Source organism: Balaenoptera musculus, chromosome X (assembly GCF_009873245.2).
Source record: "Balaenoptera musculus isolate JJ_BM4_2016_0621 chromosome X, mBalMus1.pri.v3, whole genome shotgun sequence".
In the NCBI taxonomy this organism is placed as follows: domain Eukaryota; kingdom Metazoa; phylum Chordata; class Mammalia; order Artiodactyla; family Balaenopteridae; genus Balaenoptera; species Balaenoptera musculus.
This window is the reverse complement of record NC_045806.1, coordinates 114,919,639-114,932,254: the sequence shown is the minus strand read 5'-3', so window position 1 is coordinate 114,932,254 and position 12,616 is coordinate 114,919,639.

The window sequence follows — 12,616 nt, the reverse complement described above, 5'->3', positions numbered from 1 at the left end:
TGTTATCTCCACTTTATTTTTAAAATTAGTTAATTTATTTATTATTTAGGCTGCGCTGGGTCTTCGCTGTGGCACATGGGCTCTTCGTTGCAGCATGTGGGCTTCTCTGGTTGTGGCGTGTGGGCTCAGTAGTTGCGGTGCATGGGCTTAATTGTGGTATGTGGGATCTTAGTTCCCCGACCAGGGATCGAACCTGGACCCCCTGCATTGGGAGCGTGGAGTCTTAACCAGTGGACCAGCAGGGAAGTCCTAGGAAGTTGCACTCTATTCCAACTATAAATCCAGTAGTTTTAACTTTTTTTTTTTTTAAATGGGGTTTTTTCAGAATTAATGCCCCTCTCTCCCAAGAATTATTATGGCGTTCTATTTTCTTTTTTCATTCCTCTTAATGGTTAGCAAATATTCATGCTTTGGGAGTGGTTGTAATTTCTGGAAATATTCAAACCCCATCCCAAACACCTGGAGATAAGACTGGGGTCACTGTTTGGGGTCCAAATGAAATATGTCTAAAAAATGACAAGATTGTTTTTTTTTCCTTCTGTGGCTTATATTTGTCGAAAATTAGAAAAAACTGAAAAGTGATGGTCCAAAATATATCAGCTCCTGAATAATCAAGACTTAACCGTTCTTTCTGTTGGAGCTAGGATGACCACCAAACAGCCACATTATAGGTGATTTTTATTTTCCTATTAATATACACTGAGATTTCCTAGGTTTTCCATAATTACCGTGTATTACTTTTATAACGGGGAGAAATCGATTTGAGTCATAATAATTTTCTCACTGTGTTCAATTTTTCCTTTCCCATCCTCCTCTCCTCCTTCCCCAGGAGAAGGGGACACACCATCCTGAGAGCTCACATTACGTACCAGTCATGACAACAGGAGAATGACTTAATAAAGAAGGATACATTTACTCACTGGGAGGTTACACAGCCATTAATAGGATCATTTTGAAGACTGTGGAAACATGGTAGCATGTATATTTAACACAGAATGAAAAATTCAAACTATAAAATAATAGTTACCTAATGATTGCAATGATGTAGAAATTTATGCATATGGATAAAAAGTCTTCAAAGATAATAGACAAAAATTAAAATATTACTCATAGGTTGCAGGGATTACGGATGGGTTTTCTTTTATCAAAATCGTCCTGGATATTTTTATATCATCTTTTCACTTATACATATTTCAAATATAAAAGGGAGATAACTATGTTCATTATATTTATTCCAATTGTCCTAATGAAGCATTTTTATAATTTAAAAAATGCACAGTGATTGATAACCTAGTGTTAAGTAATACATATATGATGATTTCATGGATTCATTTTATGCAAAAATTATAATTAGTTAGTGAAACATAATGTCTTATCCTGTGCAACCTTGCATTTTACCTTCTATGGAAGACAGCATTTTCTTTGTCTTCACTATGTCTGGATAAAGGCTGATTGCTTGTGGACTACTTCACATTTATGGATATTTGAAAAATAAAGTGGTTGATAATGAAGATGCAAGGCTTTTGCCTAATTTTTTGTTGTTGTTTTCCCCTTGAGGACTTTAAATACTCCAAACAATTCACCTGAAAAAATAGAGGCAAAGATGACTGACTTTGAAGAGATCAAAACCCAAATCAAATTATTATTTGTCCTCAATATTATCAGAGGTGTGGTTTAATTGCAAATAAAAAAAGACAATGATTTATGAGTCTATTTTCCAAATTATCACTAGCTTTTCTCCTACCTCTGTGATCTTAGAATAGTGCAAATTTTTTGGCCTTTATTTTTCTCTACTGAAACTGCAAATAAGTAGAAATGGATGTCCTTTTAGTGTAATTTACTATTTGGAAAGAGTCGTATGGTAATATCTCCAGTAACAAAGAAACGATGTGCCAGACCCACATTTTGCTGCCAGAAACCTCATTACCAAAGGTAGAGATAATATCCAGGATGAGAGGATGGATCCAGAGTATGGATGCCCCCCTCCCCCACCGAGTACCCCTGCAAATCATTCCCCACTTCTCACCTAGCTCAGACCATATCTCCTCAGCCTTTTAACGAGGTGGTGAGGAGGCAATGACTTCTACTTTGGTACAGTTCCCCACCCACCAGAGATCTCAAGCTGGGACTCCCTCTGCCTCTAGTTGCCACCACACTTACCCAGCTGCTAACTGATTGGCATTTCTTCCAATGCCTTCTGTGCCCTGGAAGACTGCATAAAAATATGCTTTCGACTCATTCATTCATTCACTCACTCAACAAATATCTATTGAATGCCTACCACCTGCCGTGTTGTCCGATGTGGATCCAGGTTTTCTGGGTCTTAAGGTTTATACAATTTGTAGGACTATCTTTAAGAAAAAGAGTACAAAAGAATGTAAATACAAAATAAAGTAATAAAATAAAAATTTACTTAGAATCTAGAAATCACAACAAATCATAAATTTTTAAAAGCTGAAATAGCACAAACATTACAAAATCCATAAAAGTAATATACTATTTATATTAATTAACTGCCTGACATATCTACATTTTCCCACTTTTAAAGCTGCATACTCTTTGATGATCTTTCCATATGACAACGATTTTGTAATATAAATTTCCATAGGGAAAATAGAAAGATAATTCAATCTTTCCTCTAGCATGATTGATTAAATTTTGTTTTTATTATTATTGATAGTTTTGAAAAGTTTCTTTCATCAACACAACTCTTCATTATTAATATCATATAAACTTATAGTTTTTTAATGAAAATAGCATGAAAACTCTCAAGTTTCTCTCATATCCGACCTGTAAGATTTGGAAGAATTTTCTACAGACTAGCTTCTAGCTCTGTAGATTTCAGCCTCGTTTCTCCTGCATGAACCACATACTTCCAGTGATCGGCACCATGGGACACATTCAATATCATGATATTACTTTTGGGCCTGCATTTCCATGCCATGGCACCACGTGAGATGGCACAGTGAGTGGTAAAGCAAGCTATTCCTACCCTTTGTAGGTAGTTATAATTATAACCCCTGGAGACTACAAACGGCATAAATATATTCCATTAATCCCAACTAAATGTATCCTCACTTCCACAAAGTTTCAGTCATATAAAATGAATAAGTCCTAGAGGTCAACTGTACAGCATAGCGTCTAGTGCTAAAAATACCATACTGTACACTGAAAAATTTGCTATGGTAGATCTTACCAAGTGTTTTTATCATCATCATCATCGTCGTCATCATCTTAAATAAAGAAAGAAGGAGGAGGAAACTTTTGGAGGTGATGAATATGTTTATGGCATAGATTGTGGTGATGGTTTCATGAGCATATACTTACCTCCAAACTCATCAAGTTGTACACTTTAAATACGGATAGCTTTCTGTATGTCAATTAGACCTCAGTAAAGTTGTTTAAAAAATGTATCCCCACTTCACCTTCCTCTTATCCCAACCCCCAAAATACCTGCAGCCACTCAAATGCCACTCTACAAGAAGGCAGGTATGATGGAGAGGAAGTCGAAATGGAGAGACAATGTCTTAACTATTTTCAAATTTTGCAAAACATAAGACCACATGAACACATTGCCTTGGGAGGGACCATGTAAACGATGGGCCCTGACATTTATTCCTGATTTGCTTTATAGTAAATCCGCTATTAATGGTAAATCTGCTTATTGTATATATAAAATTTCTTATCTCTGTCCACTGAGGGGGGCCTAGAAACCTTAACATCCAAGCAGCAATGAACACACCTAGTTCCCAGATCTTGGTGCTTTAAATAGCATTCTCCAATAAATGGAGAGAGATGGCTGATTGTAGACCTGGGAAAGGGAAAAAGACAAGTTGAGTCTGGGATATCTAATTGTGCCAGAAAGTAAGAAAGTGTCCCCAAAATGATGAGGGCACGTCAAAAGGACACAGGAACCAACCTGAGGTGGTTCTCATTGACTAAATCTGATATAATTTGAACATCAAAATAAATAATGATGGTAACATATTATAACCCAGTTTGTAAAATAGAAATTCAAATTTTATACCATATTTTTATAAATAAATAGGGAAGAAAGGAAAGATGTTCCTTACAGTAGAATGCTAACTAATAAATGGTAGAATTAGAAAATCACCATTGGAACAGGATATCTACATAGTCTCAAAGTATCCCCTCACAAAAGTACTTATTTATAGCAAGGGGAAAATAGTAACTTTTTAGTGAAGAAATCTGATGGATATCACCTTAACCAGTGATTAAAGTTAACATCACTAGTAATGGGACAATTCAATGTACCTCCTGATAGGATAAACTGAGAAAAACACAACGTTACTTCTGTTATATTTTTGTCAAAAAATGCATAAGTGGATCTACTCATAAGGAAATATCAGACAGACCCAAACTGAGGGACAGTCTATAAAACCACTGAACTGTACTCTAAAAATGTCTAGGTCATGAAAGACAAGGAAAAACTGAGAAAATGTTCTAGATTGAACAGAACTAAAAAGATGTGACAGCTAAATGTAACACATGATCCTGGATTGGATCCTGGACCAGAAGAAAAAATATATTTTATTTATTGACTAATTGATTGCTTTAAAAGACATTATTGGACCATAGGTGAAATTCAAGTAGAGTCTGTGGTACGCCTGAAACTAACACAACATTGTAAAGCAACTATACTTCAATAAAAACAAAACAAAAAACACCAGAAAAACAAATTGAGTCTGTGGATTAGATGAAAGTATTGTAAAAATATCAATTTCCTGATTTTGATGGTAGCACTGATTATACAGAAGAGTACCTTTGTCTTTTAGGAAATACACACTGAACTATTCTGGGGGCAATGGGCATATCATATTTGCAACTTACTCAAGATTAGTTAGGAAAAAATAATAAAATATATTTTTATTTAAAGAGAGAATGAGGGAGTTCCCTGGCAGTCCAGTGGTTAGGACTTGGCGCTTTCACTGCTGTGGATGCAGGTTCAATCCCTGGCTGGGGTACTAAGATCCTGCAAGCTCGCAGCACAACCAAAAAAAATAATAATAATAAAAAATAGAGAATGATAAAGCAAACGGAATAATTGGTGAATCTAAATGAAAAGTATATGGAGCTGTATGTACTATTCTTGTAACTTTCCTGTAAGTTTGGAGTTCTTTCAAAATAAAAATTTAAGAAGAAAACAGCTGGATACACATTGCAAAATATTAGATTAAGGAGTGGGTTGTCTACTTAATCAAACTAGTCTACTTTAAACACTACTACACTTACTCATTAACTACTTTGAGTGGTAAGAGACCTCAAGGAAAACAATTCATAACATAAAGGATCTTAACATAATTATAAGAGTCAGTGTAAAAATATTGTTCCCCTCTTGACCTATCCTTAATCATACAGAACTTCTCCAACACTTCTGGAGTGTAAAGTGAGCTATACCTCCTTCTGCAAATCAGTCATGTCAATTAGCCCTGAGCTAGAGTTATCGGATGTATTAAGTGAACAATGGAGGTGGATAGAAGATATTAATAAAAAAATAGAGAATCTGACTGTAACAGTAGCATTGGCATTCAGTTCCGACGTTCCTTGACAAAAGTCTTAAAAATGAAACCAAGGGGTCTGTTAAAGACATAAATACACAAAAATCGATCTAAAAGACTGACTACAAGTCTCAAGTATCTAGGAGAAAAAAGCTACAAAATACCAGCTAGTGATCTTGTGACTATTGTCATTATACTTATTAACAATTTTCTCAAGAACATGATTGCATTACCTCTGCAGTGTGTCCAAATGCAGTGGGGCAAGGAGAAGAAGGACATTCTCTTTAGGGATTTCCCTTGTGGTTATAGAAGCAAAAACCTAAGATGGGACAGCAGTTTGGGACCTTATATCAACTCTTGGTAAGATGCCTGATATGTGTATATATCCTGTAAGGCTACTGAGGATATAAGGGCTGGGAGGGTCCCACTTAAGAGATTAGGTCTGCTACAAGACCTTGATTTGACCAAAACTGGTTAGTGGCAGAGTTAGTTAGGGTTTTAAACACAGTCCTTCCCTAATCCAGGCCACTCTGCCCTTCTGATGCAAATAAATTATTTTCACAAATCAGACGTTTCCTTTAGAAACCTGTAACGCTTACAAAAAAATCTTAACCCTACGCCAAGTATAGAAGCTGGCTTGAGTACTAAGCAGTGACAGTTAATATGAGCACTGTTATTAGGGAAAGTGTTTAGGCCACTTCTTTCCTACCTCACTGAATGTTTACTCCCCAAATCTCAATAAAACAAAAGTAAACGGAACCACCACCCACTTCCGGGGTTCAAGTTGGACGGACTATTATCAATGAGCAACATCAACAGAAACCCTAAGATCCTCTTTGAACACATCTCTCATCCGAGCCGTATTACAAGAAAAATCAGAGTCTTTTGTACAGGAGAAAAATCTCTGTGAGAAATATGCAGAGGAATCATTTCATTTCTTTGCATCTGCCCTCCTGGTGGGAGGTATCAGGCTTTGGGTAGCCCAAGAAGCTATAGGAAGCATATTACAGAGAGTTTAATTTATTCAAAGAAAATCAGAATCAACTAATCAGAAGGAAGGGGAAAATGCATTAATTAAACAGCTTTACTCATGCAGAAAAGCTGCCAGCATGAGCATTTCAAATTACCTGGGCACACCTAATGCATTTGCATTTGCTCGGGAGAAATGCGTTCTGCCCTACAAAGCCACGAACATTTCATAATTCCATTTGAGCGAATAACAAAAGGGAATTGACAGCTAAGAACCACCTTCCACACTTGGGGGCTATAGCCTTTTCCTAGGAATTTTTAGCTCATGCAGAAATTCTCTTCTTGACTAGATGTAGAGAGAGGAAGTTTAAAGTCTTCTGTAAAGTAAAAGGCTAAAAGGGAACCCCCTCCTCTCCACCCCACCAACAAAGGAGGTGGGGCCTTTACTGGCAGGAGGCTAACAGCATTCCTTTGTTAGATATTAACATAAAATAAGGCAGTAGAAATGGATGTCCATCAACAGAATTAGAAGGAACTAAGTAAGTTTTAAGAACAAAAGGTTTACTTCTTTAAATTACAGGAGTTGAGAAACAGCTGGGAATGCAATTTCTTTCCCAGAGTAAAGAACTATAAAATGATTCACTGTAATTATGTTGCAATATAATTTTATTATTTCAGACTGAATGTGTATAATCATTCTAACTAAAATAAACCTATAGGCAATACTTGAACATAGGTCTTTATATGCTTTATCTTAACTTTTTCCAATTCAACTTATTTATCAAATAGCACAATATTTTATTTTGGTATTTACTCCTCAGAAAGCTTTTCAATGTGACATTCAAGCATATGATATTAACCAATGAGATCTACCTTTAAATTCTGTTAAAGATGCATTATGTTCTCTGTTGCTTTACTTTTTTACATCACATGTTTCCATTACATTTTGCACAAGAAAATATGTTACAGTTACGAGTAGGGTTTGTTACTCTGGATTTTTACAGAAGACAATAATAGAAATCACCATTAGAAAAGTTCTTAGAATTTTCCTTTCTACTTCAGGAAGGAAAATGTTAATTTGAAATCCAAAAGAACTAGTAAAACAGGAGAAATACCCAACTGTGGTCTACTTAATGCATAATGCCTATAGTAAAAAACTTGTATTTGTTGTCAAGAGGCATATGAAGTAGGAAACATTAGATAGAGAGATGGATGGATGGATAGATAGATAAATGATAGATAGATAGAGATATATTCCCCTGAAGTATAATTTGTCACATAGTGCTTACTAAAACATTCTGTAGTTTTGCCTAAAATGCCTTATCTGAGCGAATTGGGATCAAGCTTCTAAGTAGATTGTCTCAGCTCTGCCTGTAAAAGTGCAGTTTAAAATGATCAAGGCTGAACTGTCAATACATATGCAGGACATTTCCTCTGGATCAAAAAGACTAATAGAAGTTAGGCAGAAAGTAGGCATATATCGCAGAGGCCTGTAAAAAACTCCCATCTAGATTGTGAATGTTTTTGGAAACTCACTCTTATATTTTCACACAGTCTGACCACATTTTATGAAGCTCTTTTGTGCATCTTCAATCCGCTAACTAAAATAAACTGCTTTTGTGGAATATCTTTCCATGAATTCCTTTGAATGCAGTCACCGTTTGTGGTAGATAACAGACAATAATTTCAAATACTGAAGGGCTTAAAGTCAGTGGCCCCTTAAATCGCAAACACCTTGGCAGGACACTGCTGACTCTGTAGCCTAGGTTTCAGTGCATTTAGGACCTTCGTCTGGAAAACAACCTTTAACAATTTAACATACTAGGGTATCAATGTACCGGTGAGACAGGTGTGTGATATATGAATGAAGGTTTGAATATTCAGTTTTAAATATACTCATAAAAGAAACTACAAAGACATGTCATTGATCTAATTAATACTTGTTTGCACATTCCTTAGAGCTGTGCTTGAAGTATAATAGGATTTCTATGGGCCAAAACAACAAAAGGTGTAAACTGCCTTTTCAATTGCAAACTTTGTTCGTTTATTCCATTGGTAAAAGTATGCAAATTTTCAGTCATTTTTTGTTAACTGACATCAAGTCTTTCTCACTAAACTTTTTTTCAAAGAGACAAGGGTAAATTTCAGAGTAAAGTCAAGCTTCTTCCCCTGAAAAAAAGGCAGTTTAAAGAAATTTCACTGAATTATCCCTGTCAGTTAGGACCTGCCATTTAAATTAATTCTAGTGCTTGAGGTATTTTAACACACCTGAAGATATGTATAATTTAGGAAGATAGATATGGGTATTCAAGAATCTGAACACTATTTTCTATAAATGTTTGTAATGCAATATAAATCAAATGACAGCAACATCTTTCATGAGTTTGCACAAACCAAAATATCCATATACCTTGAGTTAACTTCCTAGTAACTATTTACCTAAGAATATAATGGGAGAATTAAGATATTTCACTCACTGTTATAACTATTTCTAAAGGACAAAGAAGCAGCTAAATTGTAGGTGGTCAATAAAATTTGAACAACTGGCCAAACGGTCAACATAAAGAAGAAAGACGGAGGATTCAGCAGACAAGAAAAACGAAGGAAAGGCAAAAGTAGAAAAGAGGCAGAGAAGAGGAGGAGAAAATGATATTTGTAACCATAAATCTGAGGCAGGAGACAGATGGCTCCCGGGGCAAATGGTTTGAGTTTATTCCTTGTGGACCGATACTCCGAGACAGGAATAACAGGACAATCGAGAGAGGAGGCTCGCCCCTGCCCAGATAGAAGATAAGAGACCACATATTCCTCATTCCCGAAGTCAGGAGACCTCCCCCCACCCCGACTACACATCTGCAGCAAGGCTCCTTGGAGGTCAAAAGGGGAGTGATGCTAACTGATGCCAACTGATGCTCACTACCCATAGGCCTCTTCGGTAGAATCCTTCTTGGCTAAGAGATGCGCACGCACACATGGGAAAATCCTGAGATATACCAAATACGGGCTTTGAACCAGGCAGATCAAAATGATTGGCCAAAGGAAACCTGGAAGAAAGGACCCATAAAAGTGATTCAAACTGCCACGAGGGCACGACTCTCTCTCTGAGCCCGCCCGTGTGTCTATCCACACGTACTCTTTTTTTCTCTTAATAAATACTTGTTTCGCTACTTTCCATCTTTGTGGGAATTCTTATTCTGCAAAGCCATAGGGCCAGGGCCTTGTCACTGGCCACTGGTCTAGTGTCTAGGATTTGGTGCTCTCACTGCTGCAACCTGACCTCAATATCTGGCCAGAAACTGAAACCCTGCTTCAAGCCGCAGCAGGCCGAGGCCACCCAAGATCAAAGCTGGTCATTTCTCTCAACTATTTCAAATGATTATTTCAACTAAAAAAAAAAATCTGATTTTATTAGTGTTGAATTCAATCCCTAATTTACATATACAAGTCATTTTAAAAGGTACTACAGGTGTCCAAAAAGTCAATGTTAATAACAAAGTTAACTAGTTTTTACTCACATAGACTGTACCAAATTCTGTAGGTAATTAATGTGGATTCTTTCCTCTTACCTGCACTCCAGGGTTTTATCTATAATTACCTCTAAGCCCCAAGTTGCATTACCTTAGTTAACTCAGAAGTTAATTTATCTGTCCCAGATTGGAGACTAAGGAGACATGACAATGTCAAGGTGGAAAAAGTTTTCCTATATCCTCTTAAGTTAACTCCTTGGGGGTCTGTGAATTAAACTAACAAAAGACAAGTTAACAAGAGAAAAGGCATACAATTTTTACTAACATTTTACATGCATGGGAGTTCATGGAAAAGAAATGAAACTCAGAGAAGTGGCTAGGCACTGGGAATTATATACCATTTTAACAAAGGAAAGGGGGGTTGGGCTTCAAGGAACAATAAATTGTGGAGAAGTGCCTAGGAAATATATGGGGGAATCAATGGAAGATAAGGGTTATTTTAGTAAGGTTTGTCTATGCAGATTCATCTCAGTGTCAACTTTCCATCTCTGGTGATGAGTTGCTCTCTTACTGATACAGGAGAGGGGGACACCTTCACGATGGGAAATTTATGCCCTGCTTTTAGGCAGATATAGAGAGGGCAGAAAACTCTTCCAGCACATGTTGATTCTCAGTTGCCTTCAGCTCAAAATAATCCTTATGTCAAAGCAGCATAACTTGGAGTAGCAAATCCTAATTCCCTTCACCAACCAAAAGCAATGTGGGTTCCAAAATTGGACTCTGGACCAGACAAAGGATATTAGTGAGACAACAGCCAAAATCTGAATGTCAATATCTGCACTGTGTAATACAGTCATCACTAGCCACATGTGGCTACTGACCATTGGAAATGCGAAAAGTCCAAATTGAGATGTGCTCTAAGTGCAAAATACATACTAGATTTTGAAGACATAGCATTAAAAAAAGAACGTAAATATATATTATTAACATTAATTTCACCTGTTTCTTCTTACTGTTTAAAATATGGCTGCTAGAAAATTTAGAGATACATATGCAGTTAGCCTTATATTCCTATTGGACAGAGCTGGTCCAGAAATTCACACTAAGGAGTTTGTACTTCATCCTGGGCAGCCAGTGTAGGTCCTTGAGCAGGCATCTGAGATTGGCGTTTTGGGAGTATAGTCTGGCTGTGGCCTGGAGGATGGCCTAGAGGGAAAGCCATACTAGCTGGCAGCACACTGTGGGAGTCCAGGAGGGAGGTGACACAGTTCTGGACTAAGGCCATAGCTATGGGGATGGAAAAGAAGGATATAATCTAAGAGAACCCCAGGTCCTCCTGGACCCCTGCTCCCGTTATGAAAAGGGAAGAATGACACCGAAGGCCATCCAGAGATCATCAGGGCTGCCGCTCCCACCACAGGCTGGGGAACAGGGCCAGTTCCTCCTAGGTTTCAAAGAAAGGGTGGGACCACCTCTCCAGATTGGCAGGCCAGAATGACCCTCCCCAAGTACCTCAGCAACAAGGCCCCTGCAGCCACTCTCAGTATGGGCAGTGTTCTGCTGAGCCATGGGGGTGACATTGCCACCCCAGTGGTCTTAGAGGGCAGAGCATTAGACCAAAGAGGATAATTCTCGAGACTTAAGGTCTCGTGGAATTTCCCTTACAAGGTTTTGGACTTGCTTGGCACCTACCATCCCTTTCTTCCTTCCCTCTGGAATGTGAGTGTCTATCCCATGTCTGTCCCATCACTGTATTTTAGAAGCACGTAACATATCTTGCTTCACAGGTTCATAGCTGGAGAAGAATTTTGTCTCAGGGTGAATCTTACCAAGATGATATTTAGATGAGACTTTGGACTTTAGACGGTAGAGTTCATGCTGGAATGAGTTAAGATTTTGGGGACTGTTGAGATGAAATGCATGTATTTTGCATGTAAGAATGACATGAATTTTGGCGGGGCAGAGACAGAATGTTTCAGGCTGTTTGTGCCCCCTCCCTGAAATTCACGTGTTTAAGCCCTAGGCCCCAATTTCTTGGTATTTAGAAGTAGGGCCTTTGGTAGGTAATTAGATTTAGATTAGGTCATGAGAGTCGGACCCTTATAAAAAGAGGAAGAGAGAGAAATCTCTCTCCAGGAACACCCACCAGATAAAGGCCACGTGAGCACACAGTGAGAAGGCAGCTGTCTGCAAACCAGAAGGAGGGCCCTTATCAGATACCAAATCTGCCAGCACCTTGATCTTGATCTTCCCAGCCTCCAGAACTGTGAGAAATAAATTTCTGTTGTTTAAGCCACCCAGTCTATGGTATTTTGTTATAGCAGCCGGAGCAGAGTAAGATACTAGCTAAATTATGAACTCCTTGAGGATAGATACTGTGTTATACCTTTTTCTGTACTCACGTTAGATGCCAGAAGAATGCTGGACATAGAGGTTCCCTCAAAATGTCTTGATTGATAGAAAAATTATAACAAACAATATACTGTGTAAATTAAGTTTGTAGCCTAAATCTATTTATTTGAACCACTGCTCCAAAATCTAAAACACTCTCATGGTTGATATCATGAATAGGCACAACATTTTAATTGTTCTCACAAATGTTTGCTTAATATAAAAGAACAAAATGGAAGCTTTCACAAGACTGCATACTTGTCATCAAGC